The sequence below is a fragment of the Mirounga leonina genome, unplaced genomic scaffold (assembly GCF_011800145.1).
Source record: "Mirounga leonina isolate KUSES-001 unplaced genomic scaffold, KU_Mleo_1.0 Mir_93, whole genome shotgun sequence".
Taxonomy (NCBI): Eukaryota; Metazoa; Chordata; class Mammalia; order Carnivora; family Phocidae; genus Mirounga; species Mirounga leonina.
In genome coordinates, this window is record NW_023270854.1 from 39,582,981 (window position 1) to 39,603,996 (window position 21,016).

The 21,016-nt window shown below is 43.3% G+C and overlaps 1 long non-coding RNA gene across 1 annotated transcript in view; it reads left to right on the forward strand.

Annotated features, from left to right (window-relative positions):
- Positions 1-10,239: 10,239 nt before the first annotated feature.
- Positions 10,240-21,016, forward strand: part of LOC118004572 — a 29,535-nt gene continuing 18,758 nt past the window's right edge. The window contains exons 1-2 of the long non-coding RNA XR_004677623.1: positions 10,240-10,278; positions 15,784-15,857. This is a non-coding gene — a long non-coding RNA (uncharacterized LOC118004572). The remainder of the gene's footprint in view (positions 10,279-15,783; positions 15,858-21,016) is intronic.

Sequence of the window (21,016 nt, forward strand, 5' to 3'; positions counted from 1 at the left end):
TTTTCCTCCACATCCTCACCAACACTTGTTATATCTTGTCCCTTTGATAATAGCCATTCAGACAGGTGTGAGGTGATATTTCATTGTGGGTTTTGATTTGCATGTCCTTGATGACTGATGCTGAGCATTTTTTTTTAATGTTTTTCTTTCTTTTTTTTTTTTTAAGATTTTATTTATTTGAGAGAGAATGAGAGAGAGAGAGCACGAGAGGGAAGAGGGCAGAGGGAGAAGCAGACACCCCGCTGAGCAGGGAGCCCGATGTGGGACTCGATCCCGGGACTCCAGGATCATGACCTGAGCCGAAGGCAGTCGCTTAACCAACTGAGCCACCCAGGTGCCCGATGCTGAGCATTTTTGATGCATCTGTTGGCCATCTGGATGTCTCCTTTGGAAAAATGTCTATTCAGATCCTCTGCCCATTTTTAAAATTGGATTTGTTTGTTTTCTTGTTATTGGAACTCATTTAGCCTTCACTCTTAGACAGGTATTACTTTCTCCATTTGAACTGAATGAAGTAACTTGCACGAGGCCATGCGGCCTATACGTGCTGGAGCTGGGATGTAGACATACACTTGTGTGGCCTGGTTTCTAACCGCCACACTATATATTCTGTTTTAAAATACAAAATTGAGAAGAATAATTTCATAAATAATCCCATAGCCCTGGGAAAACAGTTTTCATTTTCTCATAGTCCCTTTCTTTGTGGTTCATGTGAATATTGCCGCAAACGTCTTTTCGGTTTATCGTTGCCCTGCCCACTCTCTCCTTTCGGTTCAGCAAGAGTAACTGCTTTCCTAGATGTGACCTTGTACCCGACACACCTCCCCCAGCCACCAGTCACCGTTTATTAGCTTAAGGGTGGCTACCTGATCCAAGCTGGGCTCGGAAGTTTGTTCCGTAGGAGTTTTGAAATTTGGGTGGAGAGACTTCACAAGCTAGAGGAGGGAGAAATGGCGGGAGGAGAGGAAAGGAGTCCATTTCTCTCTGCGTTAGCTAGAGCATGGAAGCTTCAGAAGCTATGTGTAGTCATGATCTTCCTCGTGGCCTGCAGGAGAGAGAAGAAAGCCTTTGCGCGGTGAGAAAAAGGCAGAGGCCCCCGAGAGAGATGGAGAATGAGGACCCTTGGACTCTGCACAGTGTTTTGGGCTTTGCCTTATTCACTAGACCCTGCGGTGACTCTGTCCTTGGGTTCTGTGAAATGCGTCGATTTTCCGAAAAGGTCTCTCTCTTGCTTAAGACAGTTATAGTCGGCTCTTGTCACTTGCTACACGCGTCTGAACTAGTATTTTATAACAACAACAACAAAATAACAATAAAAGCTCTAAGCATTTCCCCAGTTGTCTGTCTCAGAAACACGTCGATGGGTGTGGAGGGGAGGCAGTGTGAGTGAAGTCCACAGATGCCCCTGCGATCCGCTGTGAGCAAGGACAATCCGACTCTCACACCTGCTGGACGGGGAAGGAGACTTCCCGGCTCCTGCAGCCACAGGCCCAGTTAATCCGGAGGCAGCAGCACCATTTCCTTCTGCCTTGCCTCCTCCATGCCCATCTTCTTCCTAGGCCAGTAGCGAGACAACTGCCACCTGTGACTTAAGGAGGCCTTCCTACTGTCCCCAGTGCATTTTCATGGCTCTCAGTTCTTGCTACGATTCCTGTGGCCAGGGCGGTGCATGTGCTCAGGGGAGGCCCGAGTTCCTCAACCAACTTCTGGAATGTTGGAGGCAGGATGGAGATTATGAAAATCATGGCTGCTCCCGTAGGGCAGGCGTAGAACAGACGAGGGAGTTTCTTCCACAGTGTCTGCCCAAGGTGCCTGGGGCTCGACTAGCATCCTTAAACGCGCACCTTCTTCTTCCCTGCTGAGAAGCAATGGGTATGAACAACACTGGCTGTGGAGACGAGACTGCCTGGGATTTTTCTGATTTCTGGCTTTCCTCTGAGTCTTCTTCCTGTCTTCAGCAGCAGCTGCCCCTGTCACATTCTTTGCTTAAAGAAAGCCCTGGAGTCTTTGGTCTGCACTGAGGGGCCTTGATATGGCAGATGATCGCCCCTTCTGAGACAGCCAGGGAGGCCAGGGAGGAGCCAGGCGGCTCCTGGAGTCGGTAATCCTTGTGGCCATGTGCAAGCTGAGCCCGCTGCCGAGCTTTATCTGGGGTGATCTGCTTCTTGTGGCAACTTGCTATTTTTCTTGGCCCTGAATTTCTCAGCAGTGGTCCTGGGTCTGGAGATGGTTGGCACACAGTAAGTACTACCCAAGGGGTTGAGAGGCAGAACAGAACTCTCAAAACAGAATGGCTAGGCTTGGATCCCAGCTTGGACACTTACCAGCTGTGTGACCTTGGACTGCCTACTGAACCTCTCTGTGCCCCATTCTCTTCATCTGTAAGACAGGGTTAATGATGGGTCGTGAGAATTAAGTGAGTTAATGTATGTGAATCATTTTGAAGAGTGACGGGTACACAGTAAGCCCTAAGTATTTCCTAGGATTCTCATTATCATTTATTATTGGAGGTTGAATTCCCAGGAAGTAGACTCTGAGATAGGAATTTAGGTACAGTCAGGTTATGGGGCAGTACTTTGAAGTCAACCACTGTGAGTGAGATTGGGACTGGGCAGAGGGAGGAGTTGAGCTGTGATGCAGTTGTAACAGAGCCCAAAGGGAGAGGTGGGCAGGGCATTGTCCTTCTTTGAAGCCTTTGTGCCGCCCCTCACTCCACCTCCCTATCCCCTGTGAAGAATGTTGGCTGCAGGCTTCCCCTGAGGACAGGTGTGACACGGAGGCAGGACAATTTCTAGGGTGAGACCTGGCTGTAAGCCACTAGAAGTCATCGCTCCTGGTATGAGTGCTTCGGTCATGGAGGGGAGATCTGTGCAGTGCACTGAAGCATCCCCCACGTATGTCTTCCTACGGGACCCACTTAAGAGAGGACTCAACCCAAAGACTCTGAGTTGTGGTATCAGCAGCAGCTTCAGCAAGCCGGGCATTGTGCTGTCCTCTTTACTGATTCCAGCTATAGGTCCTCAGGAGGCCTGTGTCTAAATGATAAATCATCCCCAACACCCCAGTATACAAAGAACATGACAACTGATTAAAAAGTTGTAAAATGGGAGGCTGGGCAGCAAGACACAGGTCCAAACACATATCCAGGGCAGGAATAGCAAGAGCTCCCTGCCATGCAGAGGGGGCGAGGTCCTTGCTTAACCATATTGGCAGCCTGAGGCTGTGCCCCCAAGAGGATTGCCCTTTCTATTGGGAGGATCTCTTCTATCCAATGTCCCCTGTGGCCATATCTGGGGTGAACATCTGCACAGAAATCCCCTCCTAGGGGCTATATCTATTAAGCCACCTGTTTCTGGATGGTGAGTTTTCCAGGTCATAGAATTACTTGGAGGTTGAATGGTCATAAGATATCAAAAAACACTTCCCCAAAAGCCCCACAACAAACTTCCCTTATTGGCTTGAATTCAGTCACACTTAAAGCAAGAATGCTCTAAATAACTTAGGCCTGGGACCCTGAATTAGTATTTGGGAAAGGGGCTAGGTCTCTCAGGTTGGGTATGCCACTACAGAGGCCACCAACGTCTCCACCCCTGGGCTGCTATCCAATGGAAGAGTGAAGTAATCCATGTTGGGCAGTGATCCATATATTGCCCCATTAGCAATTTAACTGGATCAACTGGTTGAAGAGGCAAGATATATAAACCGCTAATGAATGTTGAAAAATTTGCAGGCTAATCTCCTCTAGTCACACTCAAGAATCCACCAGCTGTACTTTTAGCCTAAAAAAATTGCTTCAGGGAGATAATCTATTCTAGAGTAAGGCTGAGGTAAAGGCTTAGCAGGGGATTATATCAGCAGCTTAGAGGAACAATTAGCAAATTGATTATTTGGCCTTACTTATATCACTATTATATGATGGCTCATTGTTCATTTCAGAAATACCGATTTTGAAATCGTTAATGACAAGGGTTACCTAAAATGCAATTATCAAGTGCCTTGTTTGTCTCCCAATTAGGGACCTGATCTCATTCAACTTTACAGACCTAACATCTAGCAGGTCTTAAACACGGTAAGAACAAGGAGAAGTTCCTTGTATCTAGCCACTCACGGGTAGTCCATATTTACTGATACTTTTAAAAATGAGCTCTGCTTGGGGCGCCTGGGTGGCTCAGTGGTTAAGCGTTTGCCTTCGGCTCAGGTCATGATCCCAGGGTCCTGGGACCGAGCCCCACATGGGGCTCCCTGCTCAGCAGGAAGCCTGCTTCTCCCTCTCCCACTCCCCCTGCTTGTGTTCCCTCTCTCGCTGTGTCTCTCCCTGTCAAATAAATAAATAAAATCTTAAAAATAAATAAATAAATAAATAAATAAATAAATAAATAAATAAAATGAGCTCTGCTTGGAATGCAACCTTTTCTTCTCTCATCCATCTACAGACTTAGCACAAAATGCAGGAATACAGTGAGTTTTTGAGAAATGGAATCATAATACTAATGTGAACATACCTTTATAAGCAAACGAAGTCTTCTAAATTATTTGAAAGTGATGGAAAACAGTTTGCTTTTTTAGGTGTATGAATAGGTCAGCTATGTTGTGTAGTGAAAACTGTTCATTTTGGGAAAAGTAAAAACGTGTCAAGTTTTCCGAAGACTTATCTGTTTATAAGCACATGGAAACATATTAACAATTTCACTGATTCTCAGCCCTGCAATCAGTGAGGCGGGAGCTCTCCCCCCCTTCCTCTATGAGCATCAGGGCTTCTGGGGGTTATCGTGAGGTTTCCCACATATGCTTGCAGCAGTCTGTCCCCATGGGGAGCTGTCACTGGTGCACAATACCTTCTTCCTCGGATTGTACCACCCTTTGCTGGCTGCTGCTGTATAGCCTTGCAGGGCTGCTCCGATTCTCTGTCTAACACAGGGTTGTTTGCCTGATATCCTTAGCTACTCATTCATTCATTCATTCATTCATTCATTCATTCAAGAGAGTGAGAGCGTGCAAGCCGGTGTTGGGGGCGGGGGTGGGAAGAGGGAGAAGGAGAGAGATAATCCCAAACAGGATCCACGCTCAGTGTGGAGCCCGATGCTGAGCTGTATCTCATGACCCTGAGATCATGACCTGAGCCGAAATCCAGAGTCAGATGCTTAACTGACCGAGTCACCCAGGCGCCCCTTACCTACACTCTTAATAGGCACCCCTGTCTCTGTTGGTTACTATCACTGTTTCTATATTAATACATATAATTATATAGAATATTTTCATTTGCTCATATTGTTATTTATGGACACATGAGAATTTATATAGTTTTACTGACTATTTTCATGGCATTTTATGCATGTAGCATAACAGATTTAACGAATCCCCTATTACTGGACATTAGGTTATTTTCTTTTTTGCTATTATAAATACTGCTGCAATGAATATCCTTGCAGTCAAACTTGTACCTTTCCTTAATTTTTGTTTTAAGATCATAATAGCTAATTTAATCTGTTTTACATGCTTCTTAAAAACAAGGAAATGATTTCGTAAGTAGTTCAAGGACTGAACAGTTTTCAGAATTTAGAAGAGCCACTGACAAAAATAGAAAACACTAACAATCGTACCATGTATACCAGCTTAATTACCAGCTACAACAATTCAAGGAAGAGCTGTCCAGTGGCCTAGAGCAACTATCTTCCTGGCGACTTTGGTTTTGTGTAGAAACTGCTTACCATCAAGTAAACAATGTGGTTTTGAAGTAATTTTCAGATGTTTTATTGTTTTTGCTTTCAATCTGTAATTAAGCCACTTGAATCTAAAGAAAAGCACAATTGAATAAGAACTAAAGGAGCTCCTTTATTTTTACCATTTTTTATCTGTTTAAGTAGTATAAACATTTAAACAGGAGAGTAGAATTTATAGAAGAGCACATTCTGGAGAAACTAATAATGGGAAATCTAGTGAGGGCAAAGAAAGGACTTCAGGAAATTTCTAAAGCAGAGCCGGCTGTTTGATTTGCTAGGACCATAGGAAAACTAGCTGAAAAATGGAAATTAGGAAGGAGACCACCGGTCTCACCATTTATGTTAGTTCTACTTTTTTCCTTCTGTTGGTTTCCTCACTATCAACCAGAACCTAAATCTGCTTTGCCAGGGGCAAATCCCAGGTCAACTATCTACCTCTTACTCCAGTGTTCTCTCTTTTTCCATAGTGGTTTTGTGCACCATAACCCTTACTCACTGATAGGAAATGTCTCGATTATATCCAGATAGATCTCCCAGTCATGACCACTACATTGGGTGACTTACAAATTACCTGTCTGCCTAAAATAATAATAGCTATTATTTATATGTACCACATGCTGGAGTAAGGTCTTTACTTTCATAATCTGATTTTACCCTCATAATAAACCTAGGTTGCTGTAGTCAGCAAGTAACAGACATCTGGCTCAAGCCTGCTTAAACAAGAAGAAGTTGTACTAGTTCATATTTTAAAAACTGTAAAAGTAGTATTGGCTTCAGGCAAGGTTTGATCAGGGTTCTGTTTCCATTCCTCTGCAATTCTGTTCAATTGTATATGTCTGCTGTGTTCTGAAGCTCAATTCCCTGGTTATATGGAATGGGTGCTGGTGGTAGTGGGGGCTACTTATATGCTTTTTGAAACATTGTGGGGTAGGGCTTCAACATATGAATTTTGTGGGGACACATTTCAGTCCACAGTCTTTCATATCTCCTTAGCCATCATCCCTGGCCCAATCATTAGCAAGGAGAATGGGATTCTTATGATTGTCTTAGGTGGATCAGCTGAGGTAAAAAGAATTTGGGGAAGTCAACCACAAAGCACATGGTAAAGTTGGTACATTTTCCAAATAAGGAAACTGAATCTGAGATATGTTAAGTGAACAGCCAAGGCCATGTGTATAATGAGTGGGAGAGTCAAGATTTTAAACTCAGTTGACTCTAAAGCCCTTGTTCTTTGCACTCCATGACACTAGTATCTCTTATTTGCTTTTCTAGTTTGCAGTTTATCTGTTCCTTCTAATTTTAGGCTGTGTTCTCTCTTTTTTTTTTTTTTTTAAGATTTTATTTATTTATTTGACAGAGCGAGAGAGATAGTGAGAGCAGGAACACAAGCAGGGGGAGTGGGAGAGGGAGAAGCAGGCTTCCGGCCAAGCAGGGAGCCCGATGCAGGGCTCGATCCCAGGACCCTGGGATCATGACCTGAGCTGAAGGCAGACACTTAACGACTGAGCCACCCAGATGCCCCGCTGTGTTCTCTTTCGATAGCAGATAACTTGCCCTGGCCTTGCAACCTGAGTGGACAACCCAGGACGCTGAGCTCCATGCCCCACCTTGGGCTGCAGGCATGGAGGGCCAGGCCCAAAACGAGAAAGGCTCCCCAGCATTCCTTGGGCTGCTACTTAAAAATTTTTTACAAAGTCCTTACTTTCTAAAGGCCTTTTAAATGCTTCTTACTTAACTTCTTTGGTGGGATGCCACCCTCTACTTTCTTGAAATTTCCACTCCACTTTTAGACCTCCTAGCACTTGTTCACACTGTTCAACCTGACTGGAGGCCTCTGACTGAATTTGGGGCCCTCCTGATGGAAAAAGTAGAAATGTTGAGGTAAGATAGCCATGATACTGTGATTTATAACGGGAAATATAGATTTGGTCTTCATCCTTGCTTCCATTTCACAGACCTCCAAAAACTCTTGGCATTTCCTAAGTGATAGGAGCACTGGGAGCATCTTTTGTTATAGCACATGGTCTTTTATTCTGGGTTCCTGCAACAGCTCCAGAGCCATAAAACTGAAAGGAATGTCTTGTTATTCATAACAAGCCCCTTTCAACCACACATGAGCTTATGTTATTGAGGTGACATCAATATTTATATTGTTATTCTAGGGATGGGGGCTGGTTGCCAGAGGAACCAACCATGGTTACAGGATGGAACTTTTGGTCCCACCCTCCAACCTCCAGTAAGGGGAGAGGGGCTGCAGGCTGAATCAGTTGCCAGGGGCCAATGATTTAATCCATCATGCCTATGTCATGACATCTCCACAAAAGCTTAAAAGGACAGGGTTTGGAGAGCCTTCGGGTTGGTAAACACATGGAGGTTTGGGGATAGTGGCATGTCCAGAGAGGGCAGGGAAGCTCTAAGTCCTTTCCCACATACCTTGCCCCATGCATCTCTTCCATCCGGCTGTTCATGAGTTATATCTTTTTGAAATAAACCAGTAATCTAGTAAATAAATTGTTTTCCTGAGTTCTGTGAGCTGTTCTGGCAAATTAACCCAAACTGAGGAGGGGTTGTGGGAACCTCCAATTTGTAGCTGGTCAGTCAGAAGCAAAGTAGCAAGCTGGACTTGTGATTGGCAAGGGAAGTGGGGGTGGGGGGCAGTCTTATGGGACTGAGACCTGTTGAAATAAATGGCTGGGCCCAAGATGGAGCCGCTCCGGCCTGGGGTGCCAGATCAGCAAACTAAAACTTAGATAATTTTCGCATCCCTGTAAATGCTTGCTTGTCCGGAATCACCGTATATCCAGCCAGCCAATTCTCAACTGCCAAGAAACTGTAATTATTTCCTTGTTCTAAATAAGGGCAGATATGCAACCTCAGCCAATCAACTTAAGCCAAATACTTTTTCCCTATTCTGATTGACCTGCTAGTCTTATAAGGAAATCCCCGACCTCCTAGCCAATCATGCCCTGTTTCCACGTTGCCTCTCCTGACATTTTCTAAAAATCGCCCTTTCCCAAACAGCCCTGGGGAAGAGCGCTCCACCGCTTGGGAGGCACTGGACTCCCCCAACCATGGACTGCTTTCCAGTGCATAAAGGGCATCAAACTTGTTACTAAATTGTTTTATTTTTGTCATTTGACAGCCCTTACTTAACCCGTGGGATCTGACACTATTCCCAGGTTGATACTGTCAGAATGGAGTAAAATTGTGGGACACCCAGGTGGTGTCCCAGAATTGGTGGGTGTATGGAAAGCCCACATGTCTGGTGTCAGGTGTATTGAGAGTAGGGGTGACACAGAAGGAGTAGGTTTTGTTTTTTGTTTTTTTCCTTTACAGACACATGGGTTCAAGCTTTCTCTTCTGTTTCCTGGCTGAGTAACTGAGAACAAGTTCCTTAAACCTTCTGATCCTCAGTTTCCTCCTTTGTAGATTCTGATACTAATACCCATTTCATAAGGTTGTTCTGAGACATTAGAATCCATACGTGAAAATGTCTGACAAGAAATAAGTCCTTAAGGAATGGGGTGTCCTACTTCATAAGTTTTCTTTCATCTCAACCTGAACTGGTTACTCTCTCTGAACTGTCATAAAGACCACAGCTGGGGCGCCTGGGTGGCTCAGTCGTTAGGCGTCTGCCTTCGGCTCAGGTCATGATCCCAGGGTCCTGGGATCGAGCCCCGCGTCGGGCTCCCTGCTCAGCGGGAAGCCTGCTTCTCCCTCTCCCACTCCCACTGCTTGTGTTCCCTCTCTGGCTGTGTCTCTCTCTGTCAAGTAAATAAAGAAAATCTTAAAAAAAAAAAAAAGAGCACAGCTAACACAACTGTTTTGACTATTAGCTGGGCACTATGTTGTGATAACTGTTTTGTTGCTTAGACTTCCATTTAAAACTCATAACTAGTTAACTTTCCAATTAGATTACAAGCAACTTGTAATCTCTGTATTATGTAGCACAGAGTCTTGCCCATAGATTTGGGAAGAATACCCAGTGCAAAACTTTCTCTTCTTCAGGCATAGTTAACACTACTTTAATATGTTAAATACCAGTCATTCTCAGCTATGAGGCTGACAGTAGAAACATGATGTAGAAAGACTATGTCCACCTGCATTTTGAAGGATGGCAGTGGTCATTGTGAATAAAGACACGGACTGTTATAGCTATTCTGATGTGGATGTGGTTCCTACTGACTCAGATTCCCAGTAACCTCAAGAGCAGTCTGCTTAAGCCCCCACAGGTGGTCCTGGGCCACAGTTTCCATTTCAGGCCTCCCTTTATCCCAATTTTTAAAGATTGCTTCTGCCGTGGTTCCTGTTGCAAAAGTTGTTTTCCTGGTATCCTTCCAAGCATTCCATGCCAAGAATGACATGATTTATTGTCCTAAGTAGGAACCTACTGGGGACGAAAGGGGATGCTATTTATATTTATATTAAGACAACAGGCCTCATACAGTACTACTCTAGACTAACTACCCATCCTTCTCCTGGGACTGGAGCTTGGCCTTATGTTTGCTTATTCTTTCCTTGAGGACCAAGAGCCTGCCGCTGACATCCAGGCTGGTTGGTGAGTAGAGGTCAGCACCAAACAACAGATATCCTACACACGGAGTGCCTTACCTGAGGACACTGTCCTTTGCCCTTCTGGCTGGACTCCTGTTGTCAGCTGAGTCAGAATCTCCCACCCCCTTCCCAGAGGAGTGAGTTGGGCCACGTCCCAAGATTAGTGCCTGTTTTACTCTGAGAAAATAGCCACGTTTCCATGCGATAGGGCAAATGCTGCTATTAACCAGTTATCTGGTTAAAGTACAAACAGTCCAGGCCCTGGGTGGCTCAGTCATTAAGCGTCTGCCTTTGGCTCAGGTCATGATCCCAAAGGTCCTGGGATCGAGTCCCACATCGGGCTCCCTGCTCGGCGGGAAGCCTGCTTATCTCTCTCCCACTCCCCCTGCTTGTGTTCCCTCTCTCGCTGTGTCTCTCTCTGTCAAATAAAAAAAATAATAATAAATAAATCTTTAAAAAAAAAAAAGATCTTCCTTGAAGTAAGTTTAGTCCCCTTTCTTGGTCTATATCGCTCTTCGGTGATCTCTCTGCTTCTGGAAATTCAAATAATCTCAATTCAGTAAGCATTTATTGAGGCCAACTTTGTTCATGGTATTATAATAGGCACGGTGATACCAAGAAGAATGAGACATAGTCCTGGCCTTCAAGAAACTCAAAACCTGGGGCGCCTGGCTGGCTCAGTCATTGGGCATCTGCATTCGGCTCAGGTCCCTGGGATCAAGCCCTGCATCGGGCTCCCTGCTCGGTGGGAAGCCTGCTTCTCCCTCTCCCACTCCCCCTGCTTGTGTTCCCTCTCTAGCTGTCTTTCTCTCTGTCAAATAAATAAATAAAACCTTAAAAAAAAAAGAAAGAAACTCAAAACCTGGGGACACCTGGGTGGCTCAGCTGGTTAAGTGGCTGCCTTCAGCTCGGTCATGATCCTAAGATCCTGGGATCAAGTTCTGCATTGGGCTCCTTGCTCAGCTGGAAGCCTGCTTTTCCCTCTGTCTGCCGCTCCCCCTGCTTGTGCTCTCTCTCTCTCTCTGATTAAAAGAAAGAAGAAAGAAAGAAAGAAAGAATGAAAGAAAGAAAGAAAGAAAGAAAGAAAGAAAGAAAGAAAAAGAAAGAAAAAAGAAAGAAAGAAAGAAAGAAGAAAGAAAGAAAGAAAGAAAGAAAGAAAGAAAGAAAGAAAGAAAGAAAGAAAGAAAGAAAGAAAGAAAGAAACTCAAAACCTGGTGGACCATTTGAGAGAACTATGTATCCCATAAAAATTATTATCTGCCCTCATTGTCAAAACTTCAGCACCCACGTTTTTTGTTTTTTTAATATTTATTTATTTGAGAGAGAGAGTGTGAGAGAGAGAGCACAAGATTGAGGGGCAGAGAAAACCTCAAAGCAGATTCCATGCTGAGCACAGAGCCCGACATGGGGCTCGATCTCACAACCATGAGATCATGACCTGAGCAGAAACCAAGAGTTGAACACTTAACCAACTGTGCCATGCAGGCGCCACACCATGTTTTTATTTCCTTTCCACTAAAAATGATCTACAACCCAAGGGTACCTACCGAAAAAGAACAGATTATACCTGCCTCTTTTAAGAAAAAATTCTCATTAGGTTGCAAATGCATTCTAATTCTCTGTCTTTTTTTTTTTTTTGGTTATTGAGTCTCTGTATAAAGTAGATTAAGTACAACTAGATTCACATTTATAGTAAATCCTAATGCATAATTCCTTCCCACCTGAAGGAGCCAGAGAAAAGACAAAGACGGTGGAAAGAAATATCACAGCTACCTCCATAAAGCTGAAAAGCTGCAACCTGCATGGGTGATGTGCTCACTCTGGTTTTCTTCAAAAGACACATGGGTCTGGGTAGGCACCTATGGGCACATTCAGAAGGAACGTTAGCAAAGGTCTTCTAATTACTAAGTTTCCTAAAAATAGGAAGAGGTTCCATGAAGCAATGAGTTCCTTTTCACTGGCTTTAAACAAAGTTGAAGCTAGACAACCTGTTGAAAAGGGTGCTATAAAGATGAAGATGCCTATATATATATATTTTTTTTTTAAAGATTTTATTTATTTATTCATAAGAGACAGAGAGAGAGAGAGAGAGAGGCAGAGGGAGAAGCAGGCTCCCCGCCAAGCAGGGAGCCCGATGCGGGACTCGATCCCAGGACCCTGGGATCATGACCTGAGCCAAAGGCAGACGCTTAACCATCTGAACCAGGCACCCGATGCCTATATATTTTTTAATGAGGCATCTGTGGGCTGCACTCTAGGGAGGGAGGGACCTGTGGAGGATGCTAGGCCAGTTTGAACCGTACTGAAGATTTTGAAAGCCAACTTTTTTGCTGTCCTCTAAATTATGAGTATGGCATATTTACTGAAAGAACCTCTTCTCTTGGGAGTGGAGGGAACCTGATAAAACACAATATTATCTACAGGATTACGCAGGTTTGGAAACTCTCAAGGAAACTAGGATCACTGACTGGGTCCGCAGGTTTTGGCAACTTAGAAACTCACATCTGTTGGAGGAGTGACTCACTTTAGGCTGAAAGGCTGTTGCTTTAAAAAAGAGACAGAATGAGGGGTGGGAGGGATGGGGTGGCTGGTGATGGACGTTGGGGAGGGTATCTACTATGGTGAACGCTGTGAATTGTATAAGACTGATGAATCACAGACCTGTACCCCTGAAACAAATAATACATTATATGTTAATTAAAAAATTAAAAAAAATTAAAAAATAAAAGAAAGAGACAGAATCTGGGACATTATTCAAGCATTTAGAACAAAGTTTAAACCCAAACTGGGATCAGTGCCTGGGTATTCATCAACTTTGCAAATGAAAGCAAAGTAAGGGGCGTCTGGGTGGCTCAGTCAGTTAAACGTCTGCCTTCAGCTCAGGTCGTGATCTGGGAGTCTCAAGTCCAGCTCCCTGTTCAGTGGGGAGTCTGCTTCTCCCTCTGCTCCTCACCCTTCACCCCACTCGTGCTCTCTCTCTCTTTCAAATAAATAAATGAAATCTTAAAAAAACAAAACAAAATTGAAAACCATAGGTACATTTGCCTGTTTATGAAGATGTACTTTTAATAATGTTGTTGCTTGTAATGTGCCATAGATACACTGATTGTATCTAAATTGATGTGCTAATTTAGATACGAGTTTTAAACCAATTGCACATTTTCTTCACAACTGTTTTAAATAGGACTGTATCATTAATTTAAAAAACTGGTCACTGTGATTTTGTGATTTATAGTAAGAAATAAATATTTGTTCTTTATCCCCTTTGCTTGCACAGAGTTCCTTAAACGCTTGAGATTTTCTAAGTGATGAGAACAATTAAAGTGCCTTTTGTTATGTTAATGAAGTGACTTTGAAAAGCACCCGAGGAAGCTAGCTGGTTGCCACTCCCAACCTTGGGGAAGACGAGAGAAGCTGGAAGTTGAATACACCACCACGGGCCATTCAGTTCATCAGTAATGTCTATGTAGGACTAAACCTTTAACCTGTGGGATCTGATGCTATCTCCTTGAGATAAGTCAGAATTGAGTTGACATCCAGTTGGTGTCCCAAGAATTGCCTGTTGGTGTGGGGAACCACCCCTCCGCCAACACTGGAATGAGTATCAGAAGCTATTTTAGATACTGTAATAGCCTCTCAAGTAACTATTTGCTTGGTTCGTTGTCTGGAAAACTAGCATTCTTGCAGTCCATCCCAGCATCATTTATAGAGTTGATTCATCTATGTAACAACTGTTCTTTTATGTTTCCTAAAAAAGAAATTCATAATAATAGCTTATACTTACCCATATTCTGGGCCAGGCATTGTTCTTTACATGTATTAAGTCACTTAAGAAAATCTACTTTCCAGGTTAACAATCTTAAGGAGAAAAATACACCTTTTTCTTTTAAAAGCAGTCCATATGTCAGTGATAAATAGAGCAGAAATGATCTTTGGTTTTCTGTTTTTGTTTTGTCTTTGTGTGTGTGTTTGTTTCTCAAGGGGATTGTCATGCTTCCCTTTTCTTGAGCCTTATTTCAGAAGCTTCAGAAAAGGGAACTGATTCCAAGACTCCTAAGACTCACGGTATCAGAATCTCTGCCCACAGGGTTTGTTTGTTTGTTTTTAGCAATTTAAACATTTTAAAGAGTGCCCCTGATGATTCTTGTGGATATTAAAGTTTGAAAACCCGCAGCTGCTCTCCCTCTTGAATTTCCCCAAACACCGGTAGCCCCCCCCCCCACCTTTCGGAGCTCCCCCCCTCAGGGTAGTCCTGCTCTTCAGCAGTTTCTTGGTTTTTCTCTATCACCCATGCTTCTACTCGGTTGCAGGCAAAATGGACAACCTGTATTATCCTGAGAAAATATATTTGGAGCTCTCTTCCTGTATTTTTTTGTAATGCCGTAGGTTGGGGGAAGAGATAGAATAGAGAACACATGCCCTAGGCAGAGATGGTTCTTGTTAATAAGGTCAATCACGGGGCGCCTGGGTGGCTCAGCCGTTAAGCGTCTGCCTTCGGCTCAGGTCATGATCCCAGGGTCCTGGGATTGGGCTCCCTGCCCAGTGGGGAGCCTGCTTCTCCCTCTCCCACTCCCCCTGCTTGTGTTCCCTCTCTCGCTGTGTCTCTGTCTGTCAAATAAATAAATAAAATCTTTAAAAAAAAAAATAAGGTCAATCACTATAACACATACATACGCCTTCAAGATTTGAACCTAGAGGGCGCCTGGGTGGCTCAGATGGTTAAGCTTCTGCCTTCGGCTCTGGTCATGATCCCAGGCTCCTGGGATGGAGTCCTGCATCAAGTTCCGCATCGGGCTCCCTGCTCAGCGGGGAGCCAGCTTCTCCCTCTGCCTCTCTCTCTATCTCTTATGAGTAAATAAATAAAATCTTAAAAAAAAAAAAAGATTTGAACTTAGAGGTATCCTTTTATTTCCCATAGATACCATCACTAGCAGTGGCTTACAAAAGCAACACTAAGTTTCTTGGTTTTTCAGATTTTCTCATCTCTCATTATTTATCCAGCTAGTAGTGTATTATTGTTTTGAAAAAGTGATACATGTTTATGGTAAAAACAATTAAAACAGTACAAAAGGATACACAGTGAAAAATAAGGGTATCCCCACAGTAACACCCACCAATGACATACAACTGTGGCCAGTTTATGGGGTGTTTTCACATCAAACATATAGATGTACATATAAACCCTTTTTGTATACAAATGGGAACATGCTGTAGACAATATTCTATGTCTTCTTTTATTCATTGAATAGATCCTCTTTTTTCACTTCATGGGTCAAAAGATGATACTAAGGTCTCTTTGATACTATGCTCATTCTGTTTCCAGGTTTTCTGAATTATACTTCCTGGGTGCCTGGGTGGGCATGATTCTGGAGTCTTGGAATCGAGTCCCACATCGGGCTCCTTACTCAGTGGGGAGTCTGCTTCTCCCTCTGCCCTTCACCCTGCTCTCGCTCACTCTCTCTTTCAAATAAATAAAATCTTAAAAAAAATGAATTATGCTTCCTTCAAGGTATGCTTCGGTATAACCATAATGAAATGGCTGAAGATTATCTAACCCCACTCGATTATTTGGATCCATCCCAGGTAAATCTTTGATTCAGTCAACAATATTGCAGCTTACAGGTAAGAGGAAGCTAAAAAGGATACAGAGGAGGAGAAATGACTAAATCACTGTACCAGTACTTATTAGGGCAGAAGTTTACAACTATAGATTGTGACCCACAGGTAGGTTGTGAAATCCATTTACTGGGTTTCAAAATCCAGGATTCATGGGAATGCAAGAAAAGCAGGATAGAAAATAGGCACAGCACCTATAGAAGAGCTAAGTATTGTCTTATAAACATTCCTGTCAGTGTTACATTCACAAGTATGTGTGTCCTGGTTTCCGACACGAAATCTATCCCCCTACCTGAAGTCACAGAAAAAAAAAAAAATTGAAAACCATTGTCCCTGAGTGTACTCCTTGGGAAATTAAGTCCATTAAATCTTCAGAAAAAGTTAGAGGTTCGTGGCCAAATACATTTGACAATGTCTGAGAACCAATTTGCTTTTTGGAGTTTCAAAACTCTTATTAGTATAGAAGTCTTGCAGTGAAGCTCATTTAACCAAACATTTCCCAAAGACTGGCTGCAGAACTTTTCTCTGTGTTCCAGAGATAGCATGAACCTCCTCCAGCGCTGGTTCAGGGAGAAGCGCGATTTCATCTGTGTTGTCAGGGCCTCGTTTCTACCCGCAAGCTGTCTTCTTTGAGAGTGCTAAGTCCTGTTCCCAATTTTGAGCCCCTTTTGTCTAGCCCTGAATAGTACAAAGAGGGCTAAGACCTTTTCTCAAGATTCCTCCAATCCGGACATGCTAAGGTAACTAGTCTGGGGCCAGAATGCAAGAACCCAGGGCCTTTCTTTTTTTTTTTTTTTTTTTTTTAAGATTTTATTTATTTATTTGAGAGAGAGAGCATGAGAGGGGGGAGGGTCAGAGGGAGAAGCAGGCTCCCCGCCGAGCAGGGAGCCCGATGTGGAGCCCGATGCGGGACTCGATCCCGGGACTCCAGGATCATGACCTGAGCCGAAGGCAGTCGCTTAACCAACTGAGCCCCCCAGGCGCCCCCCAGGGCCTTTCCTTAATAATTCCTTTTGCGGCTCGGCTGGTATTGGGTAAGGGGCAATGGCTTAAGAGCCGAGGCCTAACATGGAGGGGTGGTGCAGTAACTAACTAGACTAGGATCTGTCACCCTGGACAAATTACTTAACTCCTCCGTGTCTCCAGTTATGATATCTATAAGGAGATTGGATGCTGATTTTGAAAGTCCCATTTTGCACCAGTATTTGGGTCTTTATCTGCTGTTCTTAATCTTCACAGTAATCCTGAAACTTCTCTCCAGCCTTTCTTCCCTTCCTTCTTTCTTGACTTACTTTCCAAAGTTTTTTTGAGAGTCTGCTCTTTGCCAAGCACTGTATCGACTGCTGGAGATATGATGGTGAACAAATAATTTTTATATCCCGTTCCCAGCAATCACCTGCTTGGACAAAATGGTGCTTCCTTAACTCTGTCCAATCTTGGCCCAAGGGAATTTTGAGAAGGATATTCTCGCACCTGATCCCTATCATTACTACAGAAAACATTTCTTCATTTTACTGAAACATCTACTCTGCTCAAAAATAAATAAGTAAATCTATCTCTCATATTTACATTAGAAAATGGATCATGCCGGGGCACCGGGGTGGCTCAGTCATTAAAGAGTCCGCCTTTGGCTTGGGTTGTGATCCTGGGGTCCTGGGATCAAGCCCCGTATTGGGCTCCCTGCTCAGTAGGAAACCTGCTTCTCCCTTTCCCACTCCCCCTGCTTGTGTTTCCCCTCTCCCTGTCTCTCTGTCAAATAAATAAATAAAATCTTACAAAAAAAAAAAAAAGAAAATGGATCATGCCAGTTTTCTATTGGGGATGCTTCCCCAATAATATCCCCCTTGTTCCCTTGGAGAAGGCCCATGATATCTATAGGTGTTGCCACCATACAGTAGCTGGTCTCAGTTCTTATTATATTCATGCTCTGAATAAGTCCTACCCAGTGGAATTTTGTGCAGGCAAGAATCACTTCTGAGCAGCTGATAGACTGACTTAAAATTAAGTGAAAGTGCTTACCAATGCTAATGCAACCATTCCTTAAAAAGGGTGTAATACCCATGTTAAACATAAATATCAAATATACTGAGAAGGTGGACACAAAATTAGATGTCCCATAAACTTTAACTGTATATTCTGCAAGTTTTCTTTAAAATACACATACAGGGGCACCTGGGTGGCTCAGTCATTAAGCGTCTGCCTTCGGCTCAGGTCATGATCCCAGGGTCCTGGGATCGAACCCCACATCGCGCTTCCTGCTCAGCAGAGAGCCTGCTTCTCCCTCTCCCACTCCCCCTGCTTGTGTTCCCGCTCTTGCTCTCTCTCTCTGTCAAATAAATAAATAAATAATCTTAAAAAAAAATACACATACACACACAAACAAAAAAACAAAATAAGCAAAATATGCTGGCTATTCTTTTTTTTTCTTTTTTTTAAGATTTTATTTATTTATTTGACAGGGAGAGAGAGCGAGAGTGGGAACACAAGCAGGGGGAGTGGGAGAGAGAGAAGCAGGCTTCCCACTGAGCAGGGAGCCCGATGTGGGGCTCGATCCCAGGACCCTGGGATCATGACCTGAGCCGAAGGCAGACGCTTAACGACTGAGCCACCCAGGCGCCCCAATGCTGGCTAGGCTTTTAACAACATTCAGAAATACTTTTGGAGTGCCTGCAACATACATGACAGTCGCTATAAAAAATTCCTACATATTAAATGACATTAAAAAGGTATACTCTCCAGGGGTGTGTGGCTGATTCAGTCAGAGGAGTATGTGACTCTTAATCTCGGGGTTGTGAGTTTGAGACCCATGTTGAGGGTAGAGGTTACTAAAAAAAAACCCCAAACTTTAAAAATACATAAAAAATGAAGTATACTCTCCAAATGATGGAAGATAATCATTGTGTTATACTTTATACTGATCAGATCACATCTGGAATGCTGTTCAATTCTAACACTGCATTTTTAGGGCAATACAGACAAATGGAAGTGTTCTCAGAGAAATGAGGGGAAAATGGAAAAGGAACTTAAAACCATGCCTAAATGGAACTATAAATAGGTGTACATTTTTAGTTTAGAGAAGAGCAGATTATAAGGGCACACAGTAGCTAGCTGGCTCTCTTTGCATATGTAAAAGGAGATAGTATTTTTGCTATATATTGCTCTGGAAAGCAAAATCCAGACAAAGGGTAGAAGTCATGAGGAGGCATGTTTCAGCTCAAGCTAAGATGTGGATTAGACTTTTGCTTTGGTACTCGATCATCAGAGGCAACCAAGCAGAGGCTAAACTATCACCTGGCTGGAATTCTGTAGCTTTTAATTCTATTTTGAAAATTAGATTTTTAGGTCCCTTCTTGCCCTTTGATCGGTCAGTGTGAAAACCAGAATCCGATGAAGGAATGAGGCCACACTGCGCAATTCTACGATACATTTGAAAAGCTTTAGCTGGTACAAGTTGATACAGAACCTCTGGCTATTGTTTGGAAACATGTTACTCACAGCTCTAAACCGACTGCAATGCTGTGCGTGGTCTCATTCATATTTCTGATGTCTATTTCCAAGCATAAGTAGGATAAAATATCTCTTCTTATGACCTCAAGGACATAATTTCAAGATATGTATAACTTGCACAGCCAGAAATATAGTCTTTTGGCTTTTTAAGAATCGAAACTTTAAGAGAATTTTCTTAAGATAGATTGAGTTCAACTTGCCCTGCAATTTTCTGCAAGAAAACCTGTTATCAATTTTCAGAGAATCATCCTGGAAAGTGCTCTCTGACTTTCAGAAGGAGGATGAGAATCGCATCTCATGTGTATCACATCCTGTGTGTGGGCAGAGTGGCTCAATAAAGTGTCCCTCGTGGATGCATGCCCTGAGTGAGGGGGTGGGGAGTAGGTGACAGGGCAAAGCCAGTGAGGGCATATGACATAAGGGGGGGGCATGATAGGAGGGTGGAGCTCTGCAGAAGGAGACAGGAAGGACTGGCAGGGCCTCTGCAAGCAAGGGGTTCAGCATTCAGCAGAGCAGTGAGATTAAGCACAGATCCATGCAAGGAGACTGGAAAGAGTAAGGGTCCTTTCCTTTCCAGAAGGCATTTAGATGCACAAAAGGAGAACTGTATATTCTCAGATTTCAGTCCATTGGTATTGAGAATAGAGAAGCCTACAGATTCTGATGGTAAAAATACTACTTTATATTTGAATACTACCTTTGAAATACTATTTTGAATTGTGTGGTATTTTGAATAGTATTTGAAATACTATTTTTCAAAGTTCTTTGTCATTTAATGGGACCAGTTTTAACACTGTAGAAACTTTAATAGTCTTGAAATTTTTGGAATCCCAAACCTGATTAATGACTGCAAAACTCAGGGTATCAAATGTCTTCGTAAGGCCAGTGAATTTAATGGGTATCAGTAATAACCTCTGCATTTTATTTTTGTAGTAACTTGTATAAAGATCATGTCCCTAACTTCACCATTCTGGCCCACTGCATATTTTGGAAGGTTAGAGTTAGTTTTGTGGTAGCAAAATACTGTCCAGAGGGAAACTGGGCCAGGACATTGACTCAGTTGCTTAAAAGCATGAACAGCGGGCGCCTGGGTGGCTCAGTCGTTAAGCGTCTGCCTTCGGCTCAGGTCATGATCCCAGGGTCCTGGGATCGAGTCCCACATCGGGCTCCCTGCTCGGCAGGAAGCCTGCTTCTCCCTCTCCCACTCCCCCTGCTTGTGTTCCTGCTCTCGCTATCTCTCTCTCTGTCAAATAAATAAATAAAAATCTTTAATAAATTAAAAAAAAATGCATGAACAGCAAGTCCAAGATGTATTTTATAAGTTTATTCTGGTGTATTCTAATAAACCTTTGTTCTTACGGTTTTAAAGCTTGTGCCAGTATTCCTCAAACTAAAGCAGAAATGCTGAGTATTATTTTTAAATCAATATTCTTCATACCTTGTAGTATTACTTAGAAAATGCCAACTCTATTTAATTTTTCAAAGACATTATTATTAAGAATTCTAGGGGCGCCTGGGTGGCTCAGTCAGTTAAGCATCCAACTCTTGATTTCAGCTCAGGTCATGATCTCAGGGTGGTGAGATAAAGCCCTGTGTGGGGCTCCATGCTGAGTGTGGAG